Source organism: Choloepus didactylus, chromosome 16, assembly GCF_015220235.1.
Source record: "Choloepus didactylus isolate mChoDid1 chromosome 16, mChoDid1.pri, whole genome shotgun sequence".
Taxonomy (NCBI): Eukaryota; Metazoa; Chordata; class Mammalia; order Pilosa; family Megalonychidae; genus Choloepus; species Choloepus didactylus.
Genome location: NC_051322.1, coordinates 52,492,672 through 52,508,180, shown reverse-complemented (window position 1 = coordinate 52,508,180; position 15,509 = coordinate 52,492,672). Strand labels below are relative to the sequence as shown.

The 15,509-nt window shown below is 36.7% G+C and overlaps 1 non-coding gene and 1 pseudogene across 1 annotated transcript; one reads left to right on the top strand and one right to left on the bottom strand.

Moving 5' to 3' along the window:
* The first annotated feature begins 1,349 nt into the window (after positions 1-1,349).
* Positions 1,350-1,898, top strand: LOC119511701 (annotated as a pseudogene).
* An 11,634-nt stretch (positions 1,899-13,532) lies between these two features.
* Positions 13,533-13,636, bottom strand: LOC119511939. Its single transcript, XR_005212280.1, has one exon. It is a non-coding gene; the product is annotated as a U6 spliceosomal RNA (small nuclear RNA).
* Positions 13,637-15,509: the final 1,873 nt, after the last annotated feature.

Sequence of the window (15,509 nt, the reverse complement as noted above, 5' to 3'; positions counted from 1 at the left end):
TTTTGATACCTCCATTGTGAATCTAGGTCCTTAGTACATATTTAAATTCCTTTCAACTTCACCATATTCCTAGCTTTATTAATATAATCTGGAATTTTCAGCATTTTACATGGACATTTATTGGTACTCAACTGATTTTATTTTTTACTGATTTCAATGCCCTAATCATTTATTCTATGACTATGAATTTTTACTTTGGAGTCTTGCATCCTTCAGATACAGTATGACATAATGTGATTTCCCTCAAAACTTGCCTGAAAGAGTGCCTTGCTTTTGCCTTCACACCTAAATAATAAAGTTGCTGAGTATAGACATTTGTGGTACAACTTTTCCCCTTACAATCCTGTAGCTGTATAATTATACTTTTCCTATATCTCAAACTGAAGTGAAATATGAAACCAATCTGATTTTTGTTCTTTTGTAGTAATTTTGTCCATATTTTTTAGTTTTTTCTCATAATTGAAGAAAAGTGTCATTGTGTGTCAAGGCATGGATCTCTTTTTCATTATTCTTGCCAGCTATAATACAGCATTTTTCTTTGTGCATATTTAGGGCTCTTTTACTCAGAAATGTTTTTCTTTCATTATATCTGTCATTATTTCTCGTTTTTGTCATTTGTTCTGGTTTCAGGGGTTCAAGACATTCTTAAATAATGCAAGCTAATTATGTATAGGCAAGTAGAGGCACTCAGTTTAACTACGGAAGTCAGCTTGTTGTAATATATGAATCTTATTGCCAATCTTAAGACCTATTTCATGTCCAAAACTGGTAGCCTGCCTGTCACAGTATCAGTACTTTGGATTCCTAGATTCTTTCTGGCCAGACCCCAAGTTTGAGCCAAAGATCCCTTACTGATCTCCTCCTTAAAGACTCTGAATTCTCTTCTTATCATGTACTACCACTATGATCATATTTTAAAACAACCATTCTTGCTTTTGCTCTAGACCTTAACTTTCTTTCTCTAGCCCCAAAATGTCTTCATTATTTGTCCTTATCCTTCAAGTTTGTCTTGTTATAACATTAACATCCTCCAAACTCCATTCCAAATGTTAGAGCCATTGCCTATAGAAGAAAAGGTCATCCGCAACATGCACATATAATTTAGTAGGTGAACATTTATTACAGTTATAAATTATGAAAGAAAAGTGAGTAGACATATGCAATCTTAGTCATCACTTGACTACCATAATTGATGCTTTGCTCATTTATGAAGAATAGTCTCCAGTCGCCTGCTTTAACAGTGCTTGAACGGACCTAGCACTTGCCCACACTGGCTGGCCACACTGAGCAGCCCTCTGCCATTGCTCCAGCACTGCGCAGCCAACATCTCTCCTCAACCACCCGCCATGATGACCACATCCCTGTCACAGGTGATACACCAGAACTACAACCAGGACTCAGAGGCCACCATCAACGCCAGATCAATCTGGAACTGTATGCATCCTAAGTCTACCTGTCAATGTCTTACTACTTGACCATGATGATGTGGCTTTGAAAAACTTTGCCAAATATTTTCTTCACCAATCTCATGAGGAGAGGAAATATGCTGAGAAACTTAGGAAACTACGGAACCAACAAGGTGGTCGAATCTTCCTTCAGGATATCAGGAACCAGAATGAGATGACTGGGAGGACAGGTTGAATGCAATGGAGTGTGTATTACACTTGGAAAAGAAGTTGCATCAGTCACTTCTGGAACTGCACAAACTGGCCACTGACAAAAACAACCCCCACTTGTGTGACTTCACTGAGACACATTACCTGAAGTAGCAGGTGAAGTCCATGAAAGAACTGGGTGACTACAAAACCAACTTGCACAAGATGGGGGCCCCGGATTCTGGCTTGGCAGAGTATCTCTTTGACAAGCACACTCTGGGAAACAGTGATGATGAGAGCTAAGCCTTATGCCATCTTCCCCAGAGCCACAGGGTGACTTCCGTGGTCACCACAGCAGTGCATGCATGTTGGGTTTATCTTTACCTTTTCTATAAGTTGTATCAATATCCACCAAGTTCTTTCATCTGTACCATCCCTTCAAATAAAGTAATTTGGGACCAAAAAAGAAACAGAAAGAAAGAAAGAAAAAAGGAATACTCTGCAGGCTAAGTATGATATTGAGGTTCACAGGTGATATGTCATGTCAGAAAAGGCAAAGATCAAATTTTTCCAACTTTGCTCACCTTTCTTTCAAGCATGAGGGACAAAAAAGGTATAAGTCTTGCAAATACTAAATAGCAAAATGGCAGAAGAAAGACTGCATTATCAGTAATGACTTTAAATGTAAAGGGATTAAACTCTCCAGTTAAGAGGTAAGGAATGGCAGAATGAATAAACATCCATGTCTGAAATATTGCTGTTTACAAGAGACTCACCTTATGTTAAAACACAAATCAGTTGAAAGTGAAAGGATGATATGCCACGCAAATACTAACCAAATGAAAACTGGGGTAGACATACTCATATCAGATAAAATAAATTTTAAGTCAAAAACTGTTATGAGGGACAAAGAAGGTCACTATATACTAATAAAGGGGTCAATTCAACAAGAAGACATAACAGTTATAAATACATATGCACCTAACACCAGAGCCCCAAAATACATGAAACAAATACTGACAGATTTGAGGGGTGTAATGGATGGTTATACAATGATAGTAGGAAATTTCAATACATCACTTTCAATAATAGACAAAATATCTAGAGAGAAGATCATTAAGGAAAGAGAAGACTTGAATTACACTATAAACCAGATAGACCTAACAGACATATGTAGAACACTTCATCCAACAGCAGCAGAATACACGAATACATACCCTTCTCTAGGGCATGTGGATCATTCTCCAGGATCGACCATATGTTAAGTCACAAAATAAGTCTCAATAAATTCAAAAATATTGAAACCATACAATGTATCTTCTTTGATCACAATGGAATGAAGCTAGAAATCAGTAACAGGGAGAAATGGGAAAATTCAGAAATATGTGGAAATTAAACAATGCACTCTAAACAACAAATGGTTCAAAGTAGAAATCACAAGGGAAATTAGGAAATATCTTGAGGCAAATGAAAACAAAAACAAAACATAACAAAATCTATGGGATGCACAAAATGCATGTTAAGAGGGAAATTTATTGCTCTGAGTACTTACATTATGAAAGAAGAAAGATCTCAAATCAGAGATCTAACCTTACAATTTGAGGATCTAGAAAAAGAACAGCAAACTAAACCCAAAATCAGCCAAAGGAAGGAAATAACAAAGATTAGTGCAGAGATAAATTAGAGAAAAAAAAAAGCCATAGAGAGAATCAACAAAACCAAAATCTGGTTATTTGAAAAGATCAACAAATGCCACAAACCTTTATCTAGACTGCCAAAGAATAAAAGAGAGAAACTAAAAATAACTAAAATCAGAAATAAAAGGGGGGGACATTACCACCAACCCCACAAAAATAGAGTATTGTAAGAGCATACTATAAGCAACTGTATACCAACAAATTAGATAACCTAGATGAAATGGAAAAATTCCTAGAAATACACAAACTACCTACACTGACTCAGGAAGAAATAGAAGATCTCAACAGACCAATAACAAGTAAAAAGATTGAAATTGTAATTAAAAACCTCTCAACAAAGAAAAGTGCAGGACCAGAGAGCTTCACTGGAGAATTATACCAAACATTGTAAGAGAATCAACACCAATCCTGCTCAAACTCTACCAAAAAAATTGAGAGGAGGGAACACATACCAACTAAATCTATGAGGCCAACATCACCTCCATTTTAAAGCCTGATAAAGATACTACAAGAAAAGAAAATTACAGACCAATATCCTTTATGAATATAGATGCAAAAATTATCAACACAATGCTAGCAAACCAAATCCAACAGAACATTAAAAGAACTATACACCATGAACAGTGGAATTTATCCTACATATGCAAGGGTAGTTCAACATAAGAGAATTAATTAGTGCAATACACAACATTAATAGAATGAAGAAAAAAATACAATAGAATCAAGAAAAAAATTAATAGAACGAAGAAAAAAACAGGACAAGGATGCCCACTGTCACCGCTGTTATTCACCATTGTACTGGAAGATCTAGCCAGAGCAAATAGGCAATAAAAAGAAAGAAAAGGGATTCACATTGGAAAGGAAGAAGTAAAACTGTGCTTATATGAAGATGATATGATCCTATATACATAAAATCTTGAAAAAATCCATGACAAAGCTCCTAGAGCTAATAAATAAATTCAGTAAAGCGGAAGGGTACAAGATCAACACGTGAAAATCAGTAGTGTTTCTATACACTAGTAATGAACAATCTAAAGAGGAAATCATTAAAAATCCAATTATAGTAGGAACTAAAAGAATCAAATACCTAGAAATAAATTTAACCAATGATGTAAGGACCTGTACACAGAAAACTACAAAACATTGCTAAAGGAAATAAAAGAAGACCTAATAAATGGAAGGAAATTCTGTGTTCATAGAGTAGAAGACTAAATCTTGTTAAGATGTCTGTTCTACCTAAAGCAATTTACAGAATCAACACAACCCCAATCAAAATTCCAATGGCCTTCTTTGCAGAAATGGAAAAGCTGATCATCAAATTTATACGGTAGGGTAAGGGACTCCAAATAGCCAAAACCATCTTGAAAAAGAAGAGTGAAGTTGGAGGACTCACACTTCCTGATTTTAAAACTTATCACAAAGCTACAAAAATAAAAACAGCATGGTCTGGCATAAGGACAGAAATAGAGACCAATGGAATCAAATTGAGAGTTCAGAAAAAAACTTTCACATCTATGGCCAATTGATTTTTGACAAGGGTTCCAAGTCCACTCAATGGGGAAAGAATTGTCTCTTTGACAAATTGTGCTGGGAAAACTGGATATCCATCGCAAAAGATTTAAGGTGGATCCTCTACTTCACACCATATACAAAATTTAACTCAAAGTGAATCAAACACCTAAATAGAAGAAGCCACACTATAAAATTCCTAGAAGAACATAGGAAAGCATCTTCAGGACCTTGTGTCTGGCAATGGTTTCTCAGACCAAAAGCACGAGAAACAAAAGAAAAAAAAATACATAAATGGGACTTTGTCAAAACTTAAAACATTTGTGCATCAAAGGACTTCATCATGAAAGTAAAAATAAAAACCTACAGAATGGGATAAAATACCTGGAAACCACATATCCAATACGAGTTTAATGTCCAGAATATATTTTTTAAAATCCTACAATTCAACAACAAAAAGACAAACAATCCAATTTAAAAATGGGGAAAAGACTTGAATAGACATTTCTCCAAAGAAGATATAACAAATGGCCAAAAAGCATGTGAAAAGATGCTCAACATCACTAGCCTTCAGGGAAATGCAAATCAAACCACAATGAGATACCATTTCACACCAACTAGAATTGCTACTATTAAAAAAAAAAAAAGCAGAAAATAACTAGTGTTGGAGAGGTTATGGAGAAATAGGAACATCCATTCATTGTTGGTGGGAATGCTAAATGATGCAGCCACTGTGGAAAACAATGTGGCCAGTCCCTTCAAGTTAAGTACAGATTTACCATATAACCTGGCAATCTCACTGCTAGATATATACTGAAAAAAATAGAAAATAGGGTCTCAAACAGACATTTGTATACCAATATTCATAGCTACATTATTCACAATTGCCAAACTGTGGAAACACCCCAAGTGTTCATCATCAGAAGAGTGAATAAACAAACTGTGATATATCCACACAATGGAATACTATCCAATTATTAAGAGGAATGAAGTTCTGGCACATGCTATAGCATGGATGAAACTTACATATTGAGTGAAATAAGCCAGACATAAAATGACAAATATTGTATGATCTCACTGATATTAAAAAATTAGAATAAGCAAATTCATAGAGTCAGAAACTAGAATACAGATTAACATGAGATGGGCTGGGGTTAGAGAATGGGGAGTTAATGTTTAATTGGTAAAGAATTTCTGCTTGGGTTGATGGAAAAGTTTTGGTAATGGATTTTGATCATTGCAGGACAACATTTTAAATGTAATTAACACCATTGGGTTATATATTTGAATGTGGATAAATGTGGAAATTTTAGATTGAATATATGTTACTAGAATAAAATTAAAAAGCAAACCATTTGACTGTACAGCACAGTGAACCTTAATGTAAACTACAGATTATAGTTAATATTGCAATTATAATAATATTTTTTCATCAATTGTACAAGGGTACCCCACTAACGCAAAGTGTTCATAACAGAGAAAACTTTGTGTGTGAGGGTGTGTATATAGGAACTTGGCATGAATTTTCTGTAAATGTACAATTTATCTAATATATATTAAAAACTAAATACATGAATTTTAAATGGTGCTAATTGTGGAAGGCAATATGGTGGTTCCTCAAAAAGTTAATATAATATTACCATATTACCTGGCAATTGCTCTTCTAACTATATACCCAAAGAAAATGAAAACAAGGTCCCAAACATATATATGTACACCAATGCTTATAGCAGCCTTATTCACAATAGCCCAAAGATGGAAACAACTCAAGTGTCCATCAACAAATGCTTTGATAAGCAAAATGTAGAACATACTTACAATAGGATATTATTCTGTCATAAGAAAGAATGAAGTTCTGAGACATGCTGCAACATGGAAGCATGTTCAAGCCACTTGAAAACATCATGCTCAGTAAAATCATCACAACACACAAGAACAAAACTGCATGATGTTACTAAAATTTCTAGAAATAACAAATTCACAGAGACAGAAAGTAGACTAGTGGTTACCGGGGGATGAGGGGATGGGAAGAAGGACTGTAAGTTTTGTGGATATGGAGTGTGTGTAAATACAATTAATAATAAAGTGAATTTCTCTGATGAAGTAGATTATAGTTGCATTATGATGCAAAGTCCTTCTAACTTACACATGTTAGAAGAAATAGCAGGGACATACTCTTTCTCTTTGTAACTTTGCTTGGTTCCCTGGAGAAATATCACTAAAGCGGCACACCTCTCTTGGTGTATGCTGAGACGTATTCCCGCTTCACGGAGCCAAGGATAGTTATTCTGATTGACTCTTCTGATTGTTGTCATTACTCTCAAGACTATTGTTGTTCTATTTAATCACAATCCTTTTGAGTGCTTTGGAATTTGAGATAACTACAGAGTTACTCTCTTACTTTCCCTTTTGTTCTCACTTCTTGGGCGATTGAGAACATTCCATCCAGCCTGCTGTCCTGTTTTCCCCATGAGATTTGAGACGGTTTGTCAAAGAACAGCAGTGAAGAGAATAATTAATGATCCTTTAACACCTGCCAGCTCTGAAGAGGTACTTACCTGCAGGCTTTCAAGTGTTCCATAATTACTTGACAGTACCAACTGCTTACCCATCTTGCCAAGTTTCCATATTTCCTCTAGATTACTGTAAATGGTGGAAATATCTGCCCATGTCCCCACTGTGCTATAGGCCAGCCTAGTCATGTGAATCTTCTCGAATAAAGTGGTCTCAGTATTACCCCAAGTACAGAATGCTTCAGAAGAATGCACTATGGTGGTGTTCAAAATGCTTTCTCTGAGAGGTCTGAGATAACCACAGAGGTCTTGTGGGTTGTGTATTCCTTTCTTCCACTTTAACAGGCAAAGGGATTTAGAAAACCTCCTCCTTGGCCAGACTTCAGCTTTTCTTTCAAATAAACTCAAGACTGTTTTACCTCATCTTATTATGGGCTGGCCATTGAGGAGGAACTAAGTTATTTGGTTTTCTACAAAATGTGGCTATTACTTTTCTGAAAGATAAATAAACAGGGGCTTAATGGGGCTAAGTGTGAACTGGTATAAAATATGTATGTCAGTGTCCCCTGGGTTTCTTAGCTCAATCTCATGTTTAGCTCTCCTCCTGACTTAAGAGGAAGAGTTAACACCAACAGAACAGACAAAATGTGTAGAGTTGGAAAGGTAGACTGAGAGAATAGAATCTTCTATTCTCAAGTGATTACTATTTGGAGAGCATAAAAGGGCATTCAAGAGAAAAAATCACTATGAGAGTTTGTTTCATTTCACTGAATAAAAAAGATAAATTTCCTCCAAGAAACTAACAATTGTCTTAATTTAAATAACTAAAGAAATATATTACCAATTCCTTTTTTCTTACAAAAATACCATTTTTTTATATAAGCAAAGAAGTTTTTATCAGAAATTCTCATTTGAGGAGCTTCAGAAGCATCAAGAATAAACTTTCCAACACAAGTGAACTGAACAACTTAAAAATTGCAGAACAGGATATGTGAATAAAAGGATAAAGAGTCTGTTTTGAGATCAAATCACTGCAAAGAGGTGTTTTTCAATTTTAAGCCCTCCTGGAAAATTATTTCCCCAAGTACCACCATTTGTTCCAGTCTGTCATGTAGCATTGTGCAATACACTGCACAACTCTAAGAAGCAGCTACCACTCAGACTACCAGGTAGTCTCTAGGTTGTAGCCCCAAACTAATTTTTATCATTTCAGAAACCCCAAAGAAATAGTTTACATTAAAAAGAGAACTGAACCTTAAAAAAAAAAGCAACTCTTAACTGAGAACACCAATAGACACACCAAATAGATTAACAACAAACACAAAACCACCAAAATAGAAAAAAGCATAACCGTTCTGCTGGATGTGTAGGAGGGAATCCCATAATCCAATAGACCACCACCACCATCATGAATTTCATGTCTCTGTGAAAAACAGTTTGAAAAGTCATGCTTTAAAGCAAAAAGTTTGTAGAAGGAAAAGACTTGTATTCCCCAAGATGAGATGAAGCCATGGAAGACGGTATTATAGAAAGAGAATTAACACAGGCATCTAAGAACTGCTTCATATTCACCTGCGGATGAACCATGAGGTCCTGAACCATGTTGGGCAAGTTGCAACATTTCTAGGATCTTTGACTGAATAAATGAGAGGTGTGTGGGCTTCTTTTGAGCCACAGACCCTTTAAGAATCTGAAGAAATCTACAGAATATCTCCTTCCACCCTGCCAGGTCCACATATACCCACAGTTAGGCTCTCACTGTCCAGTAACCACTGACCTTTTGGGTCTTCTTGTACTCCTACTCCGTGGGCACTGAGCCTAGATAAACACCAGCCCCATTCCTTATTGCATTATTCTATACTTTTGAACACGCAAAATAATTTTTTAAAGTCTAACAAGGGAAGTTATCTCTGTGTTCTGCATTTGCTTCTTGAATGGGTCAGTTGGCTTTCCTGTACTCCATTAAAGAAGAATAAGTTTGTACTCTTAAGTACTAAATAGAAATTTTTGAGCATTTTGCTCCCTATCAAGAAAAAAAAAAGACTGATTGCCATGAGTATAGCTCAAGGCAGTCCTTTCCCTCTCCTGGAAATATGCCTTATAAAACATTTCCTCATTAAGTGAAGACATGAGCTTGTGTTACATATGAAGACAGCCCTGCCCACTCGAGGCAACTCAGTTGCACCTCTGCAGATGATAAAAGTCCAGCTGTATCCAGTAGAATAAAGGAGGGGGCGGAGGATGGCCAATATCCCTTTACTATCAGAAAATCTCAGCGACAGCATATGATAGACATTTATTTCTAGTTGAAAAAGCTATGACTAGCATGTCATAATAGAAACTTCCCTTCTACTGATTCCTCACTTCCAAAGTACGTTATTTCTTATAGCAAGATTATTGACACTGATGGCAGATCAATGACTCTGATGCTAGCAGTGTCCAAGGTTTCTAAATATCTGAAATAGACTTTTTTTCTTTTTCTGAATTCTCCTACCCAACAATATTTTATTTTTCCTATTCTATGGCACCGATAATTTTCTAAATTTGGCGTAAATTCTGTATATACAGTTCTAAGGACTATGTCTCCTGAGAGCAGAAACTGAATTCCGACTGACGAATAACGTATCCTCTTACGTCAACTTCCATTGATTGAGCAAGGCTGCCTAGAGCCCTGAGGTAGAAGGTTTAGAACTTTTTCAAGGGTGGAGTTTTGAAATTAAGAAATGATGTCTGTCCAAGCAGAGAAGGCATTTTATGGGATCTAAACCCTGCATACTGACAGTACATGAGAACCACAGAAAGCAGTAGTTGAATGAATTCATCACGCAAAGAAGGTAAAATGGCATGCAAAAAGTCTCAGAATCTCTACTGCTCGCCCATTTGGGCTTAAGAAGTTGCCAGATATGTTTGCATGTCATTTTTTAAAATTTTGAAACGTATTTTATCTACATATTTCAGTATGGCTAGAAAATTCTCTAAGTATTCAAAGAAACACTTAATATTGAAAATTACTTCCTGCTAGTGAGAGTGCACAAGCTGGGGGAAATTTTTTGCTGTGACCATAATTTCTGTAAGGTATTCACCACCAAGTGCTTTCGAAAGGTATGAATTCTGACAGGGTTAATGCTGAAATCAAATAATATCCCTAGCCTTTAAGTTCCTCAGGAGGAGGATTCCTGTGTTGCTTTGGGGCCCAGGTTATAGGTGCTTAATGTAAGTTTGTTTAATGAATCAATCAACCAGTTAATCAGTGAAAGTACCTCAGACGTGGCATGTAAATTATAACCACAGGCCAATTCCCCAGATTGTAACTAAAGGCCAAACCCCTTTCTTGCTCCATGACAATTGGGTACCCCAGGTTGACATTTTGGCTTTCTCAGGTATTAGTTGTAGGATTTGTGGCAAATTCCTAAATTTTTTGAGTTTCACCTCCTCCTTTGTAAAATGGTGATGAAACATCTTTTGCATTGTTGTTGCCAAGATTAAATGGGATGATATTCAGGAGGCTCTTAGCTTGGGAACTGGTGAATGGTAGGTACCACTATTTTTACTTTAGTTTCTTAATGATGTTGCTTAATTCTTTCAAGGTTTGCATTGGTGTTTTCCTCTCTTTAATTAATGATGTGATAGCAACTTAAAGGGAAAAAGAAAACTGGAAAAATGATATTATTCAGCTCCTGCTGGGTGATAGAATGTCTCAGACTTGGATTGTACTCCTTTGAGCACTTACAGAAGTGGATGACAATAATTTAAAAGACAACACAGCTGAGCTGATTAATCATTTAGTGCCCTACACTGAATCACATGTTTCCCTGGCTTCCCTAAGGTGCTTGCATATTTCTCTAATGCCCTTCCTGTGACACTTACTATTAAAACACAGTGTTTGCCCTGCAATAGGCTATTTCAATCAGTCATTACGTTTTGAGAGGGACAAAAACCTTGTAGTGAAGTTTTCGGAATGAATGCCGTCCTGCTAAACAGATTTTTAATTTCTTGCAATCTCTTTGCCTTTTGGACACCATATTAACCCTAGGTGAATTTTAGTTGGTTTCTTTAAAACTGTTTCTTTGTCACTCTTGGAAATCACACATACCATATTTTCTAGAATGACTTCCAGTTTCTGTCATTATCTGTTTTTCTAAGTTTTTTAAATATTTAAGAAAAATATTAATAAAACCAGCATATCCTTTTGTCTAATCATAACCACGTTGGTCCAAAGATTGAAGGCCTTCTTAAGAAGTTGTTTTTAAAAACTAATGGTCTGAAGTCTAGGTAGACATTTCAGTGATTAAGTACACTATTCAGTCAATTCAATTAAATGAATTAGGTATGACTAACCCGTTTTGATATCACTTAACTCAGCCTACTGCCTTGTCCAAACAGAGTAGGCACTAATAAATATTTATTGATTTGAGTTGTTTGTTCTTTGGAGGGAAATGCACTTTTGTTGAAACTAGAGCAAGTAATTTTGATAATGCATGTGAAACGCCTAATATCCTGGATTAAGTCCTTATCCAATTCAAACGCATCTTCCTCTGATTAGTGAGTTTCATTTGTTCCTGTTAAGTTATTGAGCTTGGATTTAGAGACAGACTGGCAAATTGCTTTCCCAATATCTATTATCTATTTTGCTTTAAAGACTGTTCACTGGGTTTTAAGTCATCTCCCCATTGTCTTTGTTCCAAGTGTCTCTCCGTTTTGAACCAATATTATATATTATTTATAGATGATTTTAGAAAAAAAGAAAGAAAAAACACCATGGATGCCAATGAGAGAATTCATCTTACCAGCAAGTGTTATTCATTAATAAGTGAGTTCACTTTGAAAGGAAAATCATTAATGTTTTCACTCCTAAGAGACAATAACTCTGTATGAGTTAGATTTGATCAAATAATGATTAGATGAACTGTAGAAGGATTCAACTTAACTGTGAAATTATTACTTCTGGGAATCTGATTTAGTACTTTTCAATTTTTAAATATGAAAGCATGATATTTAGAAGAGCAATAAGTCTGAGAAAAGCATAAGATTAAGACATCACCCAATGTGTTTTTCTATTAGCAAAGAAGAAGGCTTTTATATACAATCATAATTATATAAATATGAAGTTTATTAAAATAGCTGCATGTTGGATTATCTCTTTTGATTCTCTATATTTTGAATTCCAGTAAGCCACCACCACCAAATTACCCAGGGGCATATACTTCTATCATATAATCTGAATTCTGTCATTGTAACCAAAACAAATGTAAAATGCATTTTTTTCTCTATGACACAAATATGGAGAAACGTACAGTAATGTATGTAAAAATCAGATTTTTTTTAAACCTCTTGCTGAAGAATTAGAAACAAAGAATACCACATATATCCCCACCCCCTGGGATTTTTGTATAGCTTCACTTTCACACATAAATAATCAATGTATCACTGAGACAAAGAATCGTACAATAATCCATCCTAAGTACTACTTTTAGATCCAGCCAAATGGAGCTCCACCTGGAGCCCCAAATTTAAGTATCCATTAGTGGCTGGGGCCAGCAGGGCCAGAAGTGTTTTCTGGGTGGGGTGCCCTGAACCCCACAAGGACCTACATGGGCCTCAGTCTTGGTTTCTGGGACACCTGCTTGGTATTCTAGAAATGTTTATCCTACACATGAGGTTGACTAGATACCCTGAAGAGCTCTGGACTTTCCATATATGGCATTATATCAGGACTATATAGCAGGCCAGGATTCAGGGAGGGCAGCTTGGCAAGCAGATAACTCTGGCTCTCTGACAGGGTATTTCTTCCATAGGATCACATGAGATTGGGATACTAGGATGGTGCTGACTTGCCAATTTGGGGGAATCCTCAATCACGTCAGATACAGGCCAAGTTCAGGGCTCTGGCTACTGATCATTCACCATCGACTTGAGCTACATGTGGGGGACCAGGTGTGACTCTGGCCCATCCATGTTTTTACTTCAATGCTGTCTCTAGTCTACAGCTCCTGGGGGTGGCGAGGTGGTGGCAGACATCTGTGACTAAGTGTGCCTCCAGCACTGTCTCCCAGGAAGCCCCTCTGTCTTACAGACTGTGAGCTATGCATCCAGTAGTTCTGGGATAGTTGTGCCTATCTCTTCCCCTGAGAGCTTTTTTTTTTAAATTAGAGATGTGGGTTTACCGAAAAATTATGCATAAAATACAGGATTCCTATAAATTATCCTATTATTTACACAAAAACATGGAATGTTTCACGAATTCACATGTCATCCTTGCACAGAGGCTGTTCTAATCTTTGCATTGTTCTGAGGTTAGTATATGAGCTGCCTAAGCAAGTACCTCTGAGAGCTTTTGAGGATGCTCAGGCCTTGCCCTTCCACGTCCTCTCTTGCCTCCAGTTCATGTCGTGACCGCTGTGGTAATATAGAGTCTTTCCTAAGCTGCGCTCCAGGAGGAAGGGACATGGTTTGCACAAATGGGACCTCTCTTCGCACTCTGCCCGAGGCCCCCTGGCCTCTCATTCTTGCTGGTGATGGTGGTGGGTGGACAGCAGATCACATCAGGAATGCAGTGATTCCAGCCTAAAGAGTGGCTGGAAGGTCTGTTGTTCTATGTTTCCACTATGAAATTTTGACTGGTAAATTTTACATATTCCGAGAAACAAATTTTCATTCACGTTATCCTGTATACTCTGGATAAGACTTGCCTTTGTGGTCCTCTCCAGCGTAACACAGAACAACAATCCTTGCTGCACAGAATCATTAGAAGCCAGTACTCACAGGAGGCCCAAAGGATATAGTGTCATGAGTAATGATGTAAATGGCATTAAATAAAGGGTATTAGGGGACTGTGAAGGCTAGAAGATCGATATTGTATCAATACAAATGGGTTCTGAAGAACCCTGGCATTGAGAGAAAAAATAGCATTGCCACCTTTTTCTTGTGGTGGGAGATGTGAAATTAGCCAGTGAACAGTGTATTTGACATAAAGGGTACAAAGAGATGGTGCCTGGACCTTTCACATGAGTTGATTAGAAAATAAACAAATGCATAAGTATTTCTTTTCTACCCATTATATATCTTCATCAATAAACGCCTATACCTCATGCATTCTATAGTGCATTTTTAAATGAATCTGTTTATATAGGCAAGACCCCAAGGTCCTCAATTTGGAAAAGATTTTGATCTACATTTTTATACAGTGCAAACATTGATAGCTAATGTTTGTCCAAGCTCATCAATGTCATGTACATTAGCAAGATCAAGATCTCACAAATCACACAGTTACATTTTGGGTCAGTTCTCACTGGAAGAAAGAGGTTCCTAACATTGAAGCAGCAACTACCTTTGCTTAACATCCCTACGACTGAGGTCCTCAACTCTCACTGTGCATCAGAACCACCTGGGGAGCTTTCAAACTTACAGATGGCCAGGTTCATCCCTCTGCAATTTGGTTTCATTTGGTCTGGGTGGAACCCAGGCATTTTTAAAGTCCTATATGTGATCTTAATGCATAGTCACAGCTATAGTTATTCTCACTCTTGGCTACACAATAAGATCATCTGAAGAGCTTTTAAAAAAATATCAATGTCCAGGCCCTACCCAAGATCAGTTATTCAGAATTTCAAGAAAAGGGACTCAAACATTGGTATTTTGGAATTCTCTAAATCTCAGATAATTCTAACTACAATGAGCACTACCTTTTGAGATGTGGAGAATGACTGCTCTAGAGTAATTTCAGCTGCTGCTTTTATCTCTATATTATGAAAAGTCATAATCTTTTATCCAAATTGACTGATTCTTATGAAAGTGTACAGATAAACAATCATAAATCTCAGTACTTGCCAAAATTTGTTACATTTGATGTATAAAATGTTATGGTTCTTATAATGTTCACCCAAAACTTCACTGGGTTTTAATTAAGTTGCTTTATTTTTTGGGTGGACCTGTCCATGTTCTCTTGAAAACAGAGCAATTCTAATTTCATGTATTTGTATTTATCCATAAATGACCTCTATTAGAGTCTGAGGATGCTTTCAGAATGGCTCCACAAGGAGATTTAGGATTATCCCAGGCAAGTTTCTGCACTGTGCATCAGAACCACCTGGGGAGCTTTCAAACATACAGATGGCCAGGTTCATCCCTCTGCAATTTGGTTTCATTTGGTCTGAGTGGAACCCAGGCATTTTTAAAGTTCCCTGCATGCCTTTACA